This window comes from Festucalex cinctus, chromosome 4 (assembly GCF_051991245.1).
Source record: "Festucalex cinctus isolate MCC-2025b chromosome 4, RoL_Fcin_1.0, whole genome shotgun sequence".
Lineage (NCBI taxonomy): Eukaryota > Metazoa > Chordata > Actinopteri > Syngnathiformes > Syngnathidae > Festucalex > Festucalex cinctus.
In genome coordinates this window covers 31,631,418-31,653,130 of record NC_135414.1, presented here as the reverse complement: position 1 = coordinate 31,653,130, position 21,713 = coordinate 31,631,418, and the positions used below count along the sequence as shown (strand labels likewise).

Below are 21,713 nucleotides of genomic sequence, written 5' to 3'. Positions count from 1 at the left end.
AACTAGAGTTTGACAATTGATTTATTTGGTTCTTTGGCCAAAACGGAGAATAGCAGTTGAATTCAAGGTTGGTTGTTTTGCTTCGGTTTTGGCGAGATTCGTCTCTGTGCATGCGCGCGCGCGTCTGCAGGAGGAACGGATGCGTAAACACGATCTCGTGATGTTTGTGCTGAATGCTCAACAAGTGATTACGCAAACGCGCTTTCGAAACATCACGCTGAATTATTTAAGGAAGCAACATTTGGATTTATATGAGCGTCCCTCGCATGTAAAGAGCATATTTGATTGGTTGGTGGTGGTGTTGGTGTTGGGGGGGATTCTGCAGAGAATTTGTCCATGGGAAAAAGAAAAAGTTTTTGAGTTCATTAAAAAAAACAACTCAATGTAACAATGTAGCTTTGCGCTGAGACGTCTTCTTTGTACTGCATATTCAAATGAGAGCAAAAGTTGGACGGCCGTCCATTTTGTATTATCTGTATTCCGTATTTATCGGTTCTTTACATTTTCATTTGGCATCTGGAATATGAAATAGTGATTCAATGTTGTATTTTATTTTTTTGAACATTGAACATGCCAAGAATGAAAATCAATCACTTTGTTTGATGGATCGTGGTTGTGGTCCAAACTTGCATGTTCAATAATGTGTCTTTCCTTTTTACTTCCGGGTTATTATTTAAAAAAATAAAATAAAATAAATCCTTCTACAAACATTTTATATGTATCACAAAAAAAAAATTCACAAAAAATGTCCCTAAATGTTTAAAATAAAAAGATTCATACTTAAATTGTTAAATTTGCTGAGCAACTCTCCAGCTCAACCGTCCAAAACTTACTCAGTAGCGCCCCCTGCTTGCAAATGTATACAAATTGTGAATCTGGCACTTTCTGTTATTGCAGTACATGACTTTCGCCACTGGGTGGTGCTGTGCTGACAATCAAATTGGTAGCAAATCAAGTGTAAATTTGCTCCACTATCTACTCCTCTAATAATCATCTTGAAATGTATACGGCCTTGAAATATTTTGAGCTTCATAGCTTGTTTAACAACAACAAAAAAAGGTGAAAAATAATCTTGACAAATTTTTGTTTGTTTGTCATTATTCTCATGTGAAGTCGAAATCAATGGTTAGCTTGACTTATTAGCGCTGCCGGCTAACCGCCAGCTCAGCCGCTTTTCATGGATTGTCTCTCCCGATGACTTTGTTGATCGGTCTTAATTGAAGCAATCGTCTCGTCCAGCAATTTGTTGCTTCGCCGCGTCTCGGCCAATTAGCCTCACTTTCGCTAATGAGCACGTTGCGGCGGACCTCCGCTCCTCCGCTCCTTCTTTTGTTCATATTCATGTAATATTTAGTGTCGCTGTTTCAGATCGTGTTTGTTTGGAATTACTGAAACGTATCAAGTCCATTCAGGAAGTCAGGGTGCATTTTTGCAGCACAGAAACTTCGAAAGGCTGCTTTCCGAACGTATGATGACAGAAAATCATTTTTGAGTCATTCACTGGCAGCCATTTTCACTGAAGCAACCTCCTTCGTTCCCGGCTGTTTTGCTGGATTTTGACTGATTTTGAAAGTCCGACACAATATTGTTCTTTTGCTATAAAAATATTCCAAAAGAAAGATTAGGGTGAACAAAAAGTATATTTGTATTAGTTTCTTTTGCAGCAATCAGCATTAGAATGTAGCTGTTTCATCATTATTCACAAACCTGTTGAAAACACTGGCGGAAAGAGCTTGTTGCAACATGGCCCTGGCTGATCTCTTATACTCTACTGCCACCTGCTGGCCGTTTTTTTTGTAATAACTACCATTGCTTTAAGCGACCTCTTCATGTCAGAAGCTGTACCAAAGCCTTCTCTATGATTTAGCATAAAGACAAACAAAACGAAAAAACAAAAAAAACAAAACATTTTAAATATGCTTTTGGGAGTGCAGGACAAAGTACAAAAACGTATTTATATGTTTTGGGGTTTGAATGAGTTAAGAAGGAACACACGTACATTTTTAAGCAATTGACTCACTAAAGAAAATGTCCAAACACATTTTAAAAGTAGCTAAACTATTTTTTTTGCAAAAAAAAATTGCTTGGTTGGTCTGAAAAGTTGCTATATATATATATATATATATATATATATATATATATATATATATATATATATATATGATGATCACAGCAGTAAGCGGCGATTTGCTCAGCTTAGAACATTTTGTTGAAAATGATCTCCAGCGAATATGTATTTCATTTCACTCTTTTTATATATTTGTCATCTTATTGTATCAATATCGATTTTGCACTTCTCCAGATGATGAATGTGGCACAGCTGCATGCTGGTCCAGTATATTACTTTTTGGTGGCGTATTGATGATTCTCTCATTGTGACTAAACAGGCCACAAAAGGGACCATCATCCTCACTTTTGGTCTCTGGTGCTGTATAGAGAATAATCATAATCATCATAATAATAATAATAATAATAAAACACTCTTGGCTCATATGGAGTTTTGATTTTGATTTGTGGATGGCTTTGTGACATGTCGACTTCTCGTGAATTATGCTCCAAACCAAATGTTTATTTTTTTGGCTTTTCAGAGCTGCCTGACTACACAGTTTTCATTCAGTCCAGTCAGTGAATGCACCGCGATGACCTTCTTTCATCATATCAATCTTCAAAATCAATATTAAGTGTCATTCTGTTTCATTGGGAGCGTATCGGAGGCGATTGTAAGATCACAAGTTTAGAAGGTGCTTTTTTTTTTTTTTTGATGCAGCCTCAACTGCAAAGAGTCGTTGAAGAAATGGCAGTTGTTACACAAACGGCCAGCAGGTGGCAGCAGAGTATAAGAGATCAACCAGGGCCATGTTGGGAAAAGCTCAATTACTCACAATGGTAATGGATGATTTTCCTTGCAGTTTGTGATTTTGGTGCATCTTTGTTGTTGTTTTTTCCATGTGCCTGTTATTGTTGCAGCTATTTAACAGTTATAATTATTATGATTATTATTATTGTAGTAGATCTCCTGATACTCTAATTGAGGGTCCCCTTAGGTTAAATCCATCTCCACGTGCCATTTGGGGATTTTTATGTATTTATTTATTTATTGCACGTTTTTTTTTGTTTTGATGCCACACAGAGTGCATAGAAAGCACATCTGAGCGTCTAATCCGCCGTAATCCGCATACCTAAATACACTTGGATATCGAGTGGAGTATTTGAGGATTACAGCCAGCTGCGTGTCCTAAATTTTTGCGCGGGAGAGCAACAACCCCTGCGGCCTTTCGGTCCTCGGGTGCAAAATAAAAAAAGAAAAAAAAAAGGGTCAGGGTCCACGTTTCATCTTGTTTTGGAGAGTTTAGCTGCGACCTCCCTCCATCTGCTGCCATTATCCCGCTAATCCCGTCTCACACGCTTCCTTGTTGACCCCCCCACTTCCTCCTCGTACTCTAGCCCCTCCCCTTCCTCTCATTTTCACTTTCACTTCAGGGATTTAGCGGTAGCCGGATTTAGCACATCAGTTTGTTTTTAGTGAGCGAGTGGGGGCGTGTTTAAGTGAATTTGTGTTAATGGATGTGCGTGTGTGTGAGTAGCAGCAGCAGCACAAAACCGCGAGGCTAAAAGCCCCGACGGGCCATCTTCATTTCCTTTTGAAATACGATGCTTTTATTTTGACATGTCAAACCGGAAGTTGCGGGCTGACAGCAGTTCCGTGAATTTACACGGCCATAGACGAACGTTCGACGACGTCTTTTTTTTTTTTTTTTTCCTTTCCAGCTGGTTGCTTTTCGTCATCATTCCTCATTTTGTAAAGTTGAGCAAAATGGACAAAGTTGGTTTAAGAAGCTGTTTTAATATCGAGATATCACGATATTGCTGTTAGGAATGTGTGAGTTCTTGTTCTGGAGAGATTTCCAATTTTACTTTTATGAAAACCGGAACTTCCTATGGATGCTATGACAAAGAATGATAACACGCATGCGTACTGGAGCGATCCGCAGTATGGCACCACGCCACAAGGAGGCGCCTCCTTGTTTCTGTTATGCCTATGCAGCACTTTTTCATTTGGCCATAAGTGTATTTGATGCCGTGGACTTGTACACGTAAGAAACATTTCTAGCTCTGCCCCTTGCTAAACCTGCAGGAATCCCTTAATAAAAAATAAATAAATTAAAAAAATCGATATGATAGTGTGAGCTGGAGGCGGAACAACATATTGCAACGTTTGCATCGGACTGTTTTGACAGCGGATGCGTTGAGGGGTGAAAAAAGAAAAGAAACGCGCGCACCTGTGACAAGCAGCCGCAATCTTGTTGCTCCGCTGCTTGACCTTTCGCAATTCCTGTCAAGTGAGGCCTCGCAAAAGTCTCGCTGCTGTTAAAGGCCACGACGAAGACGAGCAGGAGGAAGAAACGGTAAACATGCTTGTTTGTTTGTTTTTTATAGGGTGAGTGCGACATCTCTGTGGGCATCACGTTGGCAAAAAAATAAAAAAAAATGCCGTGTTGTTTCCGAACCCACTCGCCAGATTTTGAACAGATGTGGTTGCTTGTTTTGACGCAGCAGATTGAGGTTGAAGTCTGGATTCGCGAGTCGCCATTTTTGGACATTTTTTTTTTTTGGGGCATGTTGGTTGGTGGCAGCTGCATGGATCCGCGGGTAAATGTTGCCTTGATTCAAGGATGAGGGTTCAAATCCCAGTCAGCGCACCCTCCGAGAATTGTGAGGATTGTGTCAGGAAGGCCAACTGGCGTAAACACGATGCCAAAAATATCATGCAAGTGACTTGCTTGTGGCAAAACGTCACACGGGAAAGTTGCTCAATCCACACCAATGGTCAGATGAACGGGAACCAAATATGTCATATTTTTTTTAGTGTGAGCTTTTTCTTTTTCTTTTTTTTTTTTACAATAGGGCTGGGCAATAAATCAAATTAGTTCGATACATCGTCATTTAAAAAAATCAAATCGTTGAAAATTTGCTAAATAGTGAAATTGAATTTTGTCTTCCGGATGATGAAAAGTTGTTGTTCTTATGTTCTGTTACATCCAAATGCTTTTATGTGTTGTAATTTTTGCACAAGTGGCAGAATGTTGGATGGGTGGTTGACAAGATATATTTTCATTAGCGACCAACTACTTAATTGTGGCATTTAAGCACAAACTATGAATGTTAAGATTATGTTCAAACTAATCTAGAATCAGTATACGTTATTGGAGTCTGAACATTTTGCACAGGAATTATTTATTTATTAGGTTAAAATCGATTAAAATCGTAATTGTCCTGAATGATTGCAAAAATCAAGATTTTATTTTTTGGCCATATCGCCCAACCCTACAATGTAACTTTTTTTTTTTTTTTTTTTGTATCACCAACATCCCCTCAATATTGTGATGATTATCGTATCGTGACCTTCATATCGTGATAATATCGTATCGTAATGTTTGGATATCGTGAGATTACGTCATTCCAAACCCGATGATATCGGACCCAGCGCTGGTTTCGCAATTTCACCCAATTTGAGCTACTTTTGAGTCACTTTAAAAGAGTAGAAACATATTTTTTGGAGGGCGCTTGCGTATGGGAGAAAAGTGCGCATGCTTCTGGTGTTTATGGGTCAATTCCCTCTGAAGTTTTGCAAGACTTGCCAATGTGAGACTCACGAAAACATGGCGTCGGGCTTGCTTTGGAGTTCAATATTCTTCCGTCAATTTGGAACGTGTGCGACTCCAAGTGAGTTGTTTTGCTTTCGATCATTTCTGCTGGCGAGGAGCCGAAGCGGCCGCTGTTGTTGTTAACTTGACTTTTTTTGTTTGCTTTTGGAGCCGCGAATGATTGCGAGAGTTCAAGAATTCATCGGCTCGTGTTTAAACGGCTTCAGGCCGTTCGGCAAACAAAATGAGAGAAGCCGACGTGGTCGCTCGACTGCAAGTTTGCCGGAATTTGTGTTTCGAATCGAGCAAACGCACGCTCGTTTATTTTCAGCAGAAAATCTTCCTTATGCTTTTACATATGGTGGATATTGTTCCGAAAATCAATACACAAGATTGTATTAATAAAGAAAATAACACTATTTTGTAAAAAACAACAATATAATTTTTTTCAGAGTATAGGCATTGCTTCTAATTAGATGAATGAAAAAAACTTTACGATACTAGTAATTTATGGTAGGTGACACTGAAAAAATGATTAAATAAATAGATAAATTACTAAATAAATAAATGACTAAAAGTGAAAATAAAAACGGATTTATTTCCATTTATATTTATTTTTTTAATATAATTTTCAAATGATATTTTTTTATATTCATTTTTATTTTCACTATTAGTCATTTATTTATTTATTCGGAATTTTTTATTCTGAAGTTTTTGTCCTCCATAGTATGCCGCCATAAACGTTAATTGACGTCAACTAATGTTTTTATTTTTTTAAAAAAATTTTTTTAATCAGTGGACAGTTCAACGTCTCGTGGAGCGCTGCCTGGTCAATGGGTTGTGAAATCAAAAACGCCCACTAACTATGGCCAGCAGATGGCAGCATTGTATCTCATTTCAATGGGCTGCCGGTGTATGAAATTACAATCTAATTAACAGAGCGTCACTAAACAAAAAAGAAAAAAATAGTGTCAAAATCACTGTTGTGCACAAAATCACTGTTGAGTTTTCTCCTTATTTTTCTTTTTTTTGCTTCATTTTTTTTCAAATGTTGATTACTAAAAAACGGAATAAGGTAGAAAGATACTTTTTTTTTTTTCGAAGGAAAGAATGGAACACGATCTTTCATGCTTATGTAGTAATATCACACAATATTCTGTTTGCCTTGAAAGATGAGTAAAAATGCTCAAAATGGATAACGTTTTTTTGGCTAACGTGTACCAGTCAAAAAGTTAATCATGAACGCACATTAAGAATCATCGGCACGGTCACGACGTTGCTAATGATTATTATTATTATTATTTTTTTGCTTCGGCATAACAAGCCGCCGTGTTGTACGATTTATTATTTTTTTAATGATTTTTTTGCAGAGGTTGTGTTGCGTGACCCGCAGGGCTGTTTTTGCGCAGCAGATGGTCAGAAAAAAGGCAAAGATGGATGATTTAATAGTCTGCCGCCGAGCGGCAAGCAAATCACGACGCTCCACAAAGCGGCAAAGAGCTCGTAAGTCTGCCCCGTGCTTATCTGCACTCCCGATAACAACACAACAAAATAACACAAAGTTGATAAAAGTGGTTGGAGGCATTTTTTTTTTTTTTTTTTTTACACATGAGGGGGTGTTTTGATATTCTCGTTTGCTTCAAACTTATGTTGGAAAACTTTTTTTTAACAAAATGGACAGTGGTAGCCACTTGGTAACAAAATACAAACAACTTGAAACTGTGTTTGGTCATAGCAGGATTTTTTTTTCCTGGCTCAAATTGAGGCAGACGTGGTATCACCCCGACTACGATGGCTGACTACCGATACCAAGTATCGGTGCCAAAAGTATCGGTACTCGTGGCGGTGACCGATACCATTATGAGCTGCCATTTTACAACCATGGACTAGAAATTATATGAATACAAAGTTGCCATGAATTTTTGCTATTTTTTTTTTTTAACTACAATCATTAAAAATTCATCCACTAGTACAGGGATGTCAAACTCATGTTAGCTCAGTGGCCGCATGGAGCAAAATATATTACCAAGTGGGCCCAATCGATAAAATAACGGTATATAACTTAAAAACGATTGCCGTCAATTATACGCCGATTTTCGCTATTTGTGCGCCAGCCCTAAATTACAGACCGAATATTTTCTCTTCCTGAAATTTTAATATCGGTTTGAAATATCGCTTATCGGTCTCCTTGACTACTAATAATCGGTGTCTGTATCGGCCTTGACAGAAACATGTCTATCACGAGTGGGGAGCAAAATTAGGTGGAGGTGGCCGCCTCGGAATTTTGTACACAGGAAAAACCCTGCATGCGATATATGCATACGTGGAAAAAACGGCAGCAATAGTCTGAAGCGTTGTAACAATTGATACGTACCAAACAGTCTGGAATGAAAAATGAGCAAACCTCGAAACGGAATGTTACACTTTGCAAGCTATGTTCGGAAATGTGATGAAAAGAAAAGCAGCAAGGTTTGGTCAAGTGGTCATGTGACCTCTGCCGGCTGTCCTTGTGCTTGCATTCTTGAAAGGCAAAATTTGCATTGAACCAAATAGCCGCTTAACGACGCAGCTGATTTGCAGCCTTTTTTTTTATTTTTTATTTTTTTCCCCGTCCGTCTCCCTCGTCCTCCAGGAATGCGAGACAATAGCGTCTCGGGGTTTTTATCGTCGGCGCGAGCCCATAAGAGAGTCGGCTATGCAATACTTAACTGCAGATTAATTTCAGGAAGATCCATCAGAGGCCGTCTTGGTTTATGCTTCCACGCCCGTGACGGCGGAATTCAATTTAGAGGCAATTGGATGCAGTCCGACATGGGCGTCTTAACTTTTTTTGTATTGATTGATTCCCCCCCCACCCCACCCCAAAACGGTGGAGATATTTGTCATGTTGACAATAATCCAGAGAGTCAAGAGGAGAAGCGTGCCTCCGAAATGTGAATATTGGAAGGCCAATCAAACGCAAGGCTCGCAGTGTTCAAGTCTTCAAGCTGCACCGTTAGCACTTCCTCTGCGCCGACGGTGCAAATGGGAAAATAAAGTCAGTGGGGTAGAGCAAGTGAATGCATAATAAACAACTAGGCCAGCGGCTCTAAAAAGCTATCGCATTAATTGATGTGCATTGTGTATCTTTATGTACTGGTGCTGGCTGGGGAAGCCTCTCAAACCGTCACTTGCTTGGTCCACAAACAACATTCAGCATATCGTCATCATAGCGTACGCAATTGTTTTCATTTGGCGTTGACTTTGGAGACTTTGAGTGTTTTATTGAGGGGAAGACATCAACATTTTGTTCCGTGCCCTTCCCACACACCATGACATACTTCTACAAGAAGAAAAATAACTCCTTTCATTTGGTGTTACCCAACTGTCGAGTATCAGAGGTTTACGGCCAATTCACACTGGCTGCGGAACGGACACGGTGCATTTTTTCCGTACAATAGAACGCATTCGAGTCTGCGTGTCAATTCCATGCGGAACGGATGCGGCGATGCGGACAGTTTCCGCAAGCCTTCTATTATTTCCGGACGCCGCATGCCGGATTTTCACAAAGCTGAAGAAATGACACGAGCCGGACAGGAAGTCGGGCGTCTCGCATTATTAAGGTAAATCCGGTATATTTCGAAAATAAAACCGTTTGCAAACACTTCGTTCTTTTTGCAGCTCACGAATAGTTAGCTATGCTAGCTAGCTTAACTTAGCGATGCTAGCTTAAGTTAGCTAACATAGCTATGCCAGTTTACGCTAGCTAACATAGCTGTGCTAGCTTAAGCTAGCTAACATAGCGATGCTAGCTTAAGCTAGCTAACATAGCATGACGAGTTGGACATTTAAAAGACCAAAAAAACAAACAAACAAAAAAAAAGATCTCAGAAAAAATGAAACATGACAAAATAACTAATTTGAACACAGAACGCACTTACCCGTGATAGAACAGCCATGGCCTCATGAGACTTTTTTTTGTGGGTCTACTCATGATAGGCATGTCTACCAAATTTCATGTTGCAAAGTGAAACTGGCTTCTGGAGCTGAATTTTCACCCAAAATTCTTGGGTCAAAAAATTGTGAAAAATACCTTTTAAAAATAAGCTGCTTCATTCAAAGATGACCTACTTCCTGTATCTTTTTAAGCATGTCTCCATGAGACTTTTTGTGGATCTACTCATGTTAATCATACCTAAATATGAAATTGGCTTTTTTTTTTTTTTTTTTTTTAAATATGAGTTATTCCGTTTTCTCCCCTCCCTACCCAGCAAGTGTACATTAACTAATGACGACTAACGAGGGTTTTTTGAGGGATTAAGATATTCATCAAGTTAATCGCGTGACTGGCCACTTAACGGCAATTAATAAACATTTTCTCCCCCCTCCGAGTGCTTAATACATTTATCAACTCACGGCAAATATGCGGCTGCATGCCGGCGATGAGACGCAGAAAAAAAACAACATTCCCGTGTTGGCTAATATTCCAGCGGTGTAAAATAAATGTGATATTTGTACGTCCACATTCTCGCATGAGGAAAATGTGCAGGCAGGAAGTTGTAGCGACGCTAATTGGTGCTCTAATTATAACGGCACGTGTGATGATATGCGACACACGCAAAAACTTCCACTTCACAATATGGGCGCCCCAATCGAGGCTTTATGAATTGCACACTTTCATTTAATAAACAAAAATCAACATAAATCTTATGGGTTGCTAAAAAGAAGAAGAAAAAAAAAGATGCGTCATTTATAGATGCTCGAGTGCCACAAGTTTTCAACTATAAATAAAAAGTGAACATATCTTCAATTACACTTTTTATTCAATCAAATTAGATTGTATATATTTTTCAAACTGAGTTTAATTGAATTCAAAATATATAAAAAAAAATAACGTGAAAAAATGTTTTCAAAACAATTGGACATTTAAGATAATGTCAAATATGTAAATGACTTTTCCAAAACACTTGTAAATACTAAATGTAAATAATTGTTTAATGCAAAATCATGTTTTTGTTTTGTCGCTTGAAACCTTCTTAACTGTCTTGAAACCCTAGTTTGACAACCATAACTCGTTCAAACCAAAAACATATAAATACGTTTTTAAATACTTTGTCCTGCACTCCTAAAAACACACTTAAACTTTTTCTTTAGAAAGTCGCAAATTTGCGAGTTTATAAAGTGGCAAATTTGCGATTTTTTTTTTAAATTTTTTTTTTTTCTCCGAGTATTGCCACCGTTGTCCGCTGCCATTTTTTGCTGTATTGAAACCCAGCAAACAGGCGAGCCGTCCGTCCGTCCGTCTGTTCTCATTCCACAAATGCACTATTAATCAGTATATAGCGTGTTGAAGCTACAGCGGGTGCACGTACGACGTTATAAGCAGAGAAAAGTTTTGACTTGGCTTCTTCTTTCAAACACTAACAATGAGTTGAAGCCCGACCACACACAATAATGTTGGTGATCTCTCATCCAGCCACCCACCAGCACCAGCACCAGCGCGCCAGCGCTCACTATAGGAAGACGGCATCCGCATTATTTTCTCATCATCCGTCAGCATGAAAGCGCTTCGGCAGTCGGGCGTCGGCGCGTCCGCAAATCACTTCCATCGCGCCTCGGTGCCGCCCGGACAACAAACAGCACAACGAGCGCTGTCAAAATTAAAGCGTTAACTCATGAATTCATCACAAAAAATGATGGCATTTATCAAAATGAATGAAAACCCAATTTGAAACCTTATCGCTAACTTAACCACGATTTGAAGCCCAAGACCAGCTTGATCCCCCAAGCCTGGTTTGAAAACCTTACTTTAAAACTCAAACTGTTGCTTGAAACCCTAACTTAAAACTGGCTACTTGCTACGCTTTTGCTTTGTTTTGATTCGGAGACACTAACCCTGACTTGAAACTGTAATTTAAAACCCGAACCCCAATTCAAAACCCTATAACCCTGTCTTAGAACCCTTAGAACCTTGGCTTGAAATCTTAATTTGAAACCCCAACGATGGCTTGAAACCCTAACAGTGATCGCAAACACTCAATGAAAGCCTAATCCTGGCTTGAAACCCTACTTTGAAACCGTAAGCCTGGCAAGTTGCAACCCTCACAGACGACGCCTTGACACGACTTCCCGGCTGTGTTGCTTGCCTGCTGGTTTCTGGATGTGAAACCAGCAGCCATACCTTCAAATTAGAAACCGTAACACTGGATTGAAACCCTCCTTTGAACCCCTAACCCTGAAAAGAAGCCCTACTTTTTCGAGCCCTTGCATCACACTAATTCGAGACCCTAACGGTGACTCGTAAGCCTAAAATTTGTTCCGTTTGAATTAAAATGTACACTTTTGTTTTTTGAAAAACAAATCTATACTCGAAACCCTACTCCAGTGCACACATCTGCTCTTTGCAATCGCTCCGCTTTCTTGCCAGAGTACACCAAAAAAAACGATGCTTGGTGCTTTGCAGAATTTGTATTCAACTTTGCTCGGTGGCGCTTTGTCTATATTTGTCATGACAAGGGCGCAAATAAGCTTAAAATTGAAGCGTAGCGCAAGTTTGAACTCGGGAGCATCTGAAAACAAAAAAACCCCCAAAATGGCTTGAGAGTTAAAGCGAGGAAAAAACAAGAAAAAAAGCACCCTCGGTTAAAGAGCGCTTTCACCTTGCACGACCCGAGTTGCATTCATGGAAGTCTCGTCAAGGTCTTCCTCCTCTTCTTCCGCCTCCATCAGTCGTTTGTCTATTCAAAGGCTTCAGACAAACAAACGAAACAAAAAAAAACAAAAAAAACCATTTATTTTGAATGTGATCTTGTCGCGCTCGTTTTAAATGGTGGATGCTAGCATGATGCTACGTGTACGCTTCGACAGGCATCCATGTTGGGAATAACTTGCACTGATTTTGTAGTCGTGAGTTGGCCATTTTGTTGAGGATTGGTCAGCCTACTGTTATTCCACCACTAGTAGCACATCAGAAGGAGCTGCAATGACATGCACAGTGAATCCTTACTTGAAACCGCCGCTAACTCGAGCTTTAAGCCTAACTTAAATCCTTGACATTTGCAACGCCAAAGTGCAATGACAATTGGCTGTCTTAATATCCCACAAAGGTTCTGGCTGACACGTGTGAAATAAAACTTTTGTACTGTTGAATCTAACCGAATGAATATTATCGTGGTTAGTGTACTCGCTCCGTAAGCAGCAAGTCCCTGGTTCGACCCCAGCCCATCTTTATTTATTCATTTATTTATTTATTTATTTATTTTCAGTCTTAAAAACTCTCATTTGAAACCCTAACGAGCCCCCAGTGGCTATTCCGCAAACAAACGTCAGCTGCAAAGTGACGTCGTCCCTCGGCGCGGAAGGAAGCCGTCCACGTCGCATCCGCAAACATATTTTTTCCCGCCATCAACCGCACGCGCGCGTGCGCGATGATCCAAAGAAGGCGACGGCCGTTAGTGCGGCCGTTAGCTTGTCAGCCTGCGCCGCGTCGTCGCTAATTAGAGATGCAAATAAAGCCTGAAGGTGTCATAGGAGACGCGGGCCCACTTTAGCACGTAAACAATTCATCGTGCGAGTATGTGTGTGCGCTCTCCGGGGGCGTGTGCGTGTTTTTGTGTGTGCGTGCGTGGGCGCGCGCGTGTGCGCTACGATAACGAGAGCTCGTGCTGTGAGCTGTAATCCGCCAGCGCGTTGGATCGAGTGGAGTTTGCGAGATTAGCGGTGTAGCGCAACACGCTCGTAATTAGCGCTCGTTGTGCGGGAAACGACGATCAACAAGGGGCGTTTTTTTTTTCTTTTTTTTTTTTTTTTTAATTGCACCCGTTTCGCACGTATGTAACGTCAATCATTTTGATGGCGTTTTTACAGGATTCAAACAGGCTGAATATAGAGTTGCATGTGTTCAGTGTAGTACCACGTTGGGCCACAACATGCTGGGCAGCACTGAGCTCGACTGGAATACGTGCAGCAGAATAAAAGAAGAAGAAGTGCAAGATAGTGTTTGGAGGCCAAGGTTATTTTAGGTTGTAAGACCTAAAATTCAAAAAACTATTTTGAAATAAAATAAATAATATATAAATAAATTAATAAAATAATAAAAAAATATCCATTATAAACTAGTAAATAAATTTTATAGATATAAATAAAAAAAATTGAAACTAACTGAAACTATAATGATTCGTTTTAGTCTTTGGTTATTAATTTAATGAATGAGCCTTTGGGAATGATTTTAAATGTGATTTTAAGTACATTTATGTTGATTTTAACCGGACTTTTTGAAAGTGTGTCATACAGAAGTGACGTCATCGAGCAGCAGCCAATAGAAAAGCACCGAAAGATGACATCGTTCCCATCGTTTTTTTTTCTTTTTTTAAATATTGCACACAATACACATTTTAAAAAAACTAAAACTAATACTGAAACTACAACTAAACTACAACGAATGATTTATTAAATAACTAAAATTAATTATTAAAAAAAACAAAAAACAAACCCGAACAGAACCACCCTGAAACTAATTAATGTTGGAAATCCTCAAACTTATTTAAAACCCCAATTTAATATTTATGTCCCCCCCCCCCCGGTCCACTGTTTCAAACCCTGACCCTGACTGTGACCTTAAAGGGATACTCTACTTATTTAGCCATTTTTTTTAATTTGATATTTTCATTATTATTCATGTACAATTAGTACCTTTTCAACACACATTTTGCAACTTGCTGTCGACTGAAAATGACGTCACAATTGTTCAGGTAACCAATCGCAGCTCAGCTTGTGAATGTCACATGACCAAACCTAGAAAACAGGTGAGCTGTGATTGGTTACCTGAACAATTGTGACGTCATTTTCAGTCGACAGCAAAATGTGTTTTGAAAGCTACTAATTGCACGTGAAAAATAATGAACGTATCAAATTAATTATAGATAAAATATGAACTTTTTATTGCTATAATGGGCTAAATAAGTGAAGCATCCCTTTAACTGTCGCAAAAAACCACAAACCAAAAGTTACGACGTTTTGCTTGTTTGGCGATGGTTGCAAATTGATTTTTGGGGGTCTTTTCTGCCCTTTCCCCCCTGCACCAATCAAAATGTGACGGCCCCGCACCCGATGGGAGCACGTCACCACGGCAACCGGGTGACGGGACTCCTTCATCTTTGGGTAATTAGCTTGTTTTGTTCTGGTGCGGGCGACCGCTCCCGCTCGGTGCGGCTTAATAGGGCGGCTCCATCAAAGAGACAAATGAAAGGCGAGACGCTGACCTTTCCTCAAAACGCTCGCCTCGCTTCTTCTTCTTCTTCTTCTTCTTCTTCTTCTTCTTCTGCTCCGTCTATCCCAAATGGACCCCTCCTCTCGACGATCCTCCGCCGTGTCGTTTATCAGTTTGACGCCCGACCATCCCGCTCGGTTTTCTCTCGGCGGGGGCTGCCGAGCGTGACGGATGGTTGCGGGCGCGGCCGCCTCGCCGGCTGCATTAAAGGGCGACCCCTCGACGCCCGGCGACCGCTCCGTCGCCGTTCATCACCTCGGTGGCCGATCGCGCATGGATGCGGCGGCGCGCGTGCTCGCATGCTATTCAAATGCAACTCATTTGCTCCCAATAACGTGTAAATATGTTTTTTTTATGTTTTAAGTGTCCCAAAGACGTATTTATACGTTTATTTTTTATTTTTTTTTTATTTTTTATGCAAGAGCATACAGAAGGCTTTGATGCAGCCTCTCAACTGCAAAGAATGGTTGCAGAAATGGTAGTTATTACACAAACGGCCAGCAGGTGGCAGCAGAGTATAAGAGCTTAACCAGGGTTATGTCGCAAACAAGCTGTTTAAAACAGATTTGTGAATAATGATGAAACTTATCTATATTCTAATGCTAATTGCCGCAAAACGGAAGCAGATAGAAACATACTTTTTTTTTTTTTTCCTGGTGAAAGAAGAGACTTGAATATTTCTTTTGATATGTTCCATGCTTTTCTAACAATTGAACACAATATTCTGTGGGCCTTGCAAAATCAGTCTAAATCCAGTATAACAGCCGGGAGCGAACGGGATTGCGAAATGTGAAAATGGCGGCGAGTGAATGAGTTAAAGTTCCTTTAACACCACTATTTTTTTAAATTTTTATTTTTTATTTTTTTTAAAATGTGCAATTAATGACCGCCCCTAACTTGAAAAGCATGTACTTGAGGAATTCCCGTCGCAATGCAGCAAACCACGTCAAAATTGAGCAGTAATAAATGTAATAATTCGGGATGGGCGAGTACCGATACCAGCTATCGGTATCGGGCCGATACCAGCCTTTTTTTCAAGTACTCGAGTACTGGTGACGCAGACGAGTACAAGCAAGCGATGGCATAAGTGAGTCCTCCTTGCCTGTAAGTGGCGCTAGCTTGCAGCAGTTTTTCACCAAAACTTCACCGGTTTGGAAATACTTCAAAATTGTCAATCTTAAACTAAAAGAGCATTTTTGTGTTTTATTTTGAGCGTTAAGACTATTGAAGAGTGACTGTGTTGTTTTTTTTGTTTTTGTCAAAATGAAAGGAAATATATTTGTTTAAAAATATCTTTTAGTGATTTTTTTTATTTGTCAAAATGTACTACTGGTATCGGCAGTTGGTATCGGTATCGGTCTGAAAAAAAGTGGTATCGAACATCCCTAGTTGTTAATGCAGATACTTAGCGTGAACATGGTCGTCTATCGCCATCGAGCGAATGCGAACGTTTTGTGTGAACAAAACAGCAAATTCGTCTTGAAGAAATCCAAAAGACGGTTAATGGCCGCGTGTCAACAACAAACGGGCGTCGACACGCAACAATTGGCGCCCGCTTCCAAAATTGCGCGTTCCCATCCGCGCATGGCGACGACAGCTGTCGGCGAGCGTTGATTACTCGATTACTCGAATGGCTTGATTACGCCCCGGTTGAAGCGGCTGCCGATAAAACGGCGAAGGAGAGCAAAGTTGTTTACCCTCGAGAGATGACGGTTGCTTTTGCCGCTTGTCGCCTTTAATTGCTGCCTCTCCTCCTCAGACGTGACGTTCGTTCGTTCGTTCGTTCGCGTGCGCGAGAGGACGGCGGAAATGAAGGCGTTGTCGTTGCTTCTTTCCTGGGAGAGACGCGCGTGTGCACGCACGCACCCTTTCTGGATCAACGTCAACGTGAGCCCACAAAGGTCCCGAGTTTTTGCACCGGGAAGGCGCTGCAATATTAGCGCTATAAATAAGAAAAATAAATGCTGTGTAAGCAATTATTTGATATAAATGCATAATCAAGGCGCACTCAACCTAAGGCGTTTACAAGGGTTGCGCCCGGTCCGCCATTTTGGCTCCTCGTCCGCCCTTAGCTAATGCTAGCTAGTGTTTGCGCACTTGTGTGATTTTTTTTTTTGCCCTTTTTTTTTTTTTTTTTTTTTTTTCTATATCATATCCTCAAAGAAGAAAGTTTACATCTTCTATCATTGTCGGCCCAGCCAATGGAAAAGCAGTTACCATGGCAACCAAGATAAACATCATAAAAAGATCACATAAAGGAGAGAAACCGAAAAACATCGGCAAAGTCTTAGGCTTAAGTCGGACAGCATTTTTCTTTATTTATTATTATTTTTTATGTATTTTAGATTTTTTTAATGTAAATATGACATTAATGGGGAACTTAAGTCGAAGTTCAGGTTCGATCGCTAGCGTCGGAACAGAACTCCGACGTAACTCGAGGAAATGTCAAAATGAAATAAAAAAAAAAAAATTCTAACTATAACTGATAACTTTGTTCATTCACGCACACACATTTACAAGTACATTTAAACATCTGTCTGGCCGTTCATGTGCACTCATAAGCCCCACTTTTACATCTACATGATTTTTTTCTTTTTTTTTGCTGACCTCAGCAGCGCTTTATGACTCTTTTGTGCAAAAAAAAAAAAAAAAAAAGTGTGTGAAGTCAGCAGAAAATACTTGAAAGTTCCACTTTGTAGTTTGATAGTGAAAGTACGAAAAAAAAAAAAATCTCTTGATCCATCCGGCAGCAGAGCAGACGGAAGCGACACTTGATGGCCTCGTACACGGGGATCAATCCCTCTGCGTGTGCGTGCGCGTGTGCGCGCGTGTGCGCGTCGCACTCGGGATGAAGTGTCGATTCGTTGCGAAAGAACATCCAACGCGCCGGCCCTCGAGATTGCCTCGTTAAACAAGTCTTGTGCACCTGTCACCATCCGCCCGCAGACCTTTTATCCGACTTCCCCACTATCAGGCCGAGTGTCGCCGTGCATTATGGGAAACGAGCGGGAGGAGCTTCAGGGGGATTTTGTTGTCATTTTTTTTTTTTCAATTTAAATTGACTTTTAATTAGTTTTCAGGGTGGTTCTGCTAGTTTTTATTAAAGTTATTTAATAAATGTTTAGGTTTAGTTTTAGTATTAGTTGTAGTTTTAAAAAAAAGTGCATTAAATGTGCGCAATATTTAAAAACCACCACAGGAGCGACGTCATCTTTTTGGTGCTTTTCTATTGGCTGCTGCCCAATGACATCACTTCTGTGGGACACATTTTCAAACGTCCTTATTCCCATTAATATCAAAATAAATCGATATCAAATCACATTTAAAATCATTCCCAAATGCTCATGCGTTAAATTAATTACCAAAGACGAAAACGAAGGACATTTTTACGATAATTATAGCTTTGTAAACATCAAATGTAGTTTGTTATGAATAGACCCACAAAAAATAAGTCTCAAGAAGCCATGACTGAAAATCCACAAGAAGTCTGTCATTTTTGGGGGAATTGGTTATTTTTAGTGCTGGTTCCCAATAAGTCTTGAATTTTTGAGAATATTTATAACAGGAAAATTGGTAATGTGTCTGTTATGAATAGACCCACAAAAAAGTCTGAAGAAGCCATGAAAAACACACAGGAAGTCTGCCATTTTGCTTTGAATGAACTCATTTAGTCTACTTTCCAAGGATTCTTTGTGCTTGACTAGTAAAAAAACAAAAACAAAAAACAAACAAAAAAACAGAATCATCCACAAAACCAGCTTGACTGTGCAACAAATTTGGTAGGAGTTCACACAAAAAAAGTCTCAAAAAGGCATGTTCAAAAAGACAGAGGAAGTCTGCCATTTTGGTTTGAATTTGATTTTTAGGTGTAAATTCCAAGGATCCTTGACAATGGATTTTTTTTAATTATTAATTAATTTTTTTTATTTTTATTTATTTATATATAAATGCAGGCAAATTTGACCTACTCTAACACCAAAAAAATAAAAATAAATCTCAAAGCCATCCCTAAAATGGCGCATGAAGTCTCCCATTTTGGTGCGAATCGAACTTTTTAGTGGTCGTCACCTGAAATTCGTGAACTTTTCAAAATTTCACCCCAGAAGCGATTTTTTTTTTTTTTACTTGACAGCATGAAATTGGTCCACATCTGTCATGAGACGATCTGCAAAAAAAAAAATACTTTCAAAAGCCATGTCTGAAACCAAAATGGCAGAGTGCCATTTTGGTTTCAAGTGGCCATTTTTCGGCGTATTTTCTCCATTTGCAAGCATTCAAATTTTTGTCTGATTGCTACCAAATGCTAACTGTAATATGCAATCTATACTAGATGGATGTACTATGCTACACTGCAAACAATGTGATTTTTGTGTGGGCAGAGCACAGCAGTAAAGTCTCAGCTCTTTTTTTTTTTTTTTTTTTTTCTCTCCCAGACTTCCCCACTTTGATTGTTTCTTATGCTGGCTGAGTTGAGCAAATAAGAGGAGACAAACTCCAGCGTGCAACTCAACTCTTCTCTTCCTCTTCATCCGTCTTCTTCTTTTTTTTTTTTTTTTTTTTTGCTGTGCGCGTGTGTGTTCTTTTCCCGCCGCCACATCCGCCGCGCTTATTTATTTATGTGTCACCTGAGGGCCCGGCTGGGGCCCAGCGGAGCGTGCGCGCATCAAGGTAGACGCGCTCGAGTCCGTCCCTGGAAAATGAGACGCGAGCACAAGCGGCGACTTCGGAGAAACGGAGAAAGTAGATCAAAACGCGGCAGGCGGGCCTCGTCGCAATCGGATTCTTCCATTAGTCAACTCGCGCTTATTTATAATGCAGGGCGAGCACAAAAAAAACAAAAACATGGCGGCCGCACCGTGCGAATCTCCTCTGTCACTTTTTGTTTCTTTTGTGCGAGGTTGTCAGGAATTTGCCGGCAAATTTCCAATCTCAGCATCTCTGGAAATGAGTCCGAAATTGCTCGATTCGAGTCAAAGGGAAAAACTTTTTCCGTTTTTTTCTGTCATGGATTCTTGTGACTTTTTTGTGTGATTATACACGTTTACCAGATTTCATCTTGTTAAATCTCTCTCTATTGCTCTCTCTCTCTCTCTCTCTCTATATATATATATATCTATATATCTATATCTATTTTTTGGATGTCTGACATGGATTAAGGGGCGACACGATGGTGACTGGTTAGCACGTCCGCCTCCCAGTTCTGAGGACTCGGGTTCGAGTCTCCGGCCTTCCTGGGTGGAGTTTGCATGTTCTCCCCGTGCCCGCGTGGGTCTTCTGCGGGTACTCCGGTCTCCTCCCACATTCCAAAGACATGCATGGCAGGTTCATTGGGTGCTCTGAATTGTCCCTTGTGAGTGTGGATGGTTGTTTGTGTCTGTGTGCCCTGTGATTGGCTGGCAACCAATTCACGGTGTAACCTGCCAATACTGCCCACAGCCAGTTGAGATAGGCTCCAGCACCCCCCGAGACCCTTGTGAGGAATAAGCGGTCAAGAAATTGGATGGATGGTCAATAGGGGTGTTAAAAAAATCGATTCGGCGATATATCGCGATACTACATCGCGCGATTCTCGAATCGATTCAATAATAGGCAAAATCGATTTTTTTTTTTTTTTTTTTTTTTTTTTTTTTTTTTTTTTTTTTAGGATTCACACCTTAAGCATGGAAGAATGTTATATGAACGGAACATTAAGCCTTAATATTTTATTTCAATGCTGTTCAAACATGAAACAAATTACAACCTCTATAAGACTGAAATTTCAGATAAATAAATAATACATTTTCATATAAATCTTACACTCTACAAGCTTACTGATTAGTATTTTCTAAATTTGAATGGAAAAAAATCGCAACAATCGACTTATAAATTCGTATTGGGATTAATCGGTATCGAATCGTGACCTGTGAATCGTGATACGAATCGAATCGTCAGGTACTAGGCAATTCACACCCCTAATGGTCAAGATAACCAAGGTTGCACTATAAATTTCAGAATCTTATTTTGCACCAGCTTGTGATCAAGTGTGCAAGCCATAATGTGGATTATTTCCATTAGTTGTGTTTATTTGTACCGTGCTGGTTGCCAGTGAACTGGCAACAGGAAGGTTGATTACCTGAGCAGTCCATTGTCCAGCGAGCACGTGTGGATTATCTCCCGTCGTCGTCGTGTTCATTTGCATTGTGCGAGGTGGCAGATCTCACCAGGAAACTGGCGAGAGGGCTCCGCCCACGGCATCCGTTATATGACTCATGCCCCGCGCGTGCCCGCGTGCGCGTGCGCGTGCGCGCGTTCTCACAGTGACGGCGGGGCAAAGGTAAGCAGGCGGGCAGACAAACAAGCGCTGAAAGATATTTTTAGACGCCGCCAGAACCAGCAAATGTGCGTCTTTGTGTGATGACACGTCGACTCTTGTTACGCCGTCTTCAGACAAGAGCAAATTGACGCTCAGGTGCGTTGCTGACAAGTTGACGGCGGGAAGGAGACGTCCTCGCTTTCTATGGAGCATGCGGGTTAAAGCCCTCAATTTAAAAAAAAAAAAAAAAGAAAGAAAGATTGTTGCCACCCGGTCGGCTGGCGCGAGTCTCGTTTTCGTCTTGAGCCGGCAGATGCCGGCAACTGCTGGCAGCTGTTTTTTTTGTGTGTGTTTTTTTTCCTTTTTACACCTTTGCCAGAAACTTTCTTTTTTTATTTTTTTTGTGCGACTTCGTGTTGATGAACTGCGACATTGCATGATAACTATGAAATAACGTCCGTCTGTCCGGCCAGCCAGCCGAATAGCGAAAATCCACATAGTTGACGTCCATACAAGTGCATTGGCACTA

At 40.3% G+C, this 21,713-nt stretch overlaps 1 protein-coding gene across 3 annotated transcripts in view; it reads left to right on the top strand.

The window, feature by feature from the left end:
* LOC144018125 (neural-cadherin) overlaps positions 1-21,713 on the top strand; it is a 235,909-nt gene that overhangs the window by 7,213 nt on the left and 206,983 nt on the right. Inside the window, exon 1 of one of the 3 annotated variants that reach the window (XM_077520293.1) lies at positions 4,215-4,406. The exons of the other annotated variants lie outside the window; for them this stretch is intronic. The gene's annotated coding sequence lies outside the window, so the exon portion shown is untranslated. Of the gene's footprint in view, positions 1-4,214; positions 4,407-21,713 lie in introns of those variants that run through there. 3 annotated transcript variants of the gene reach the window in all.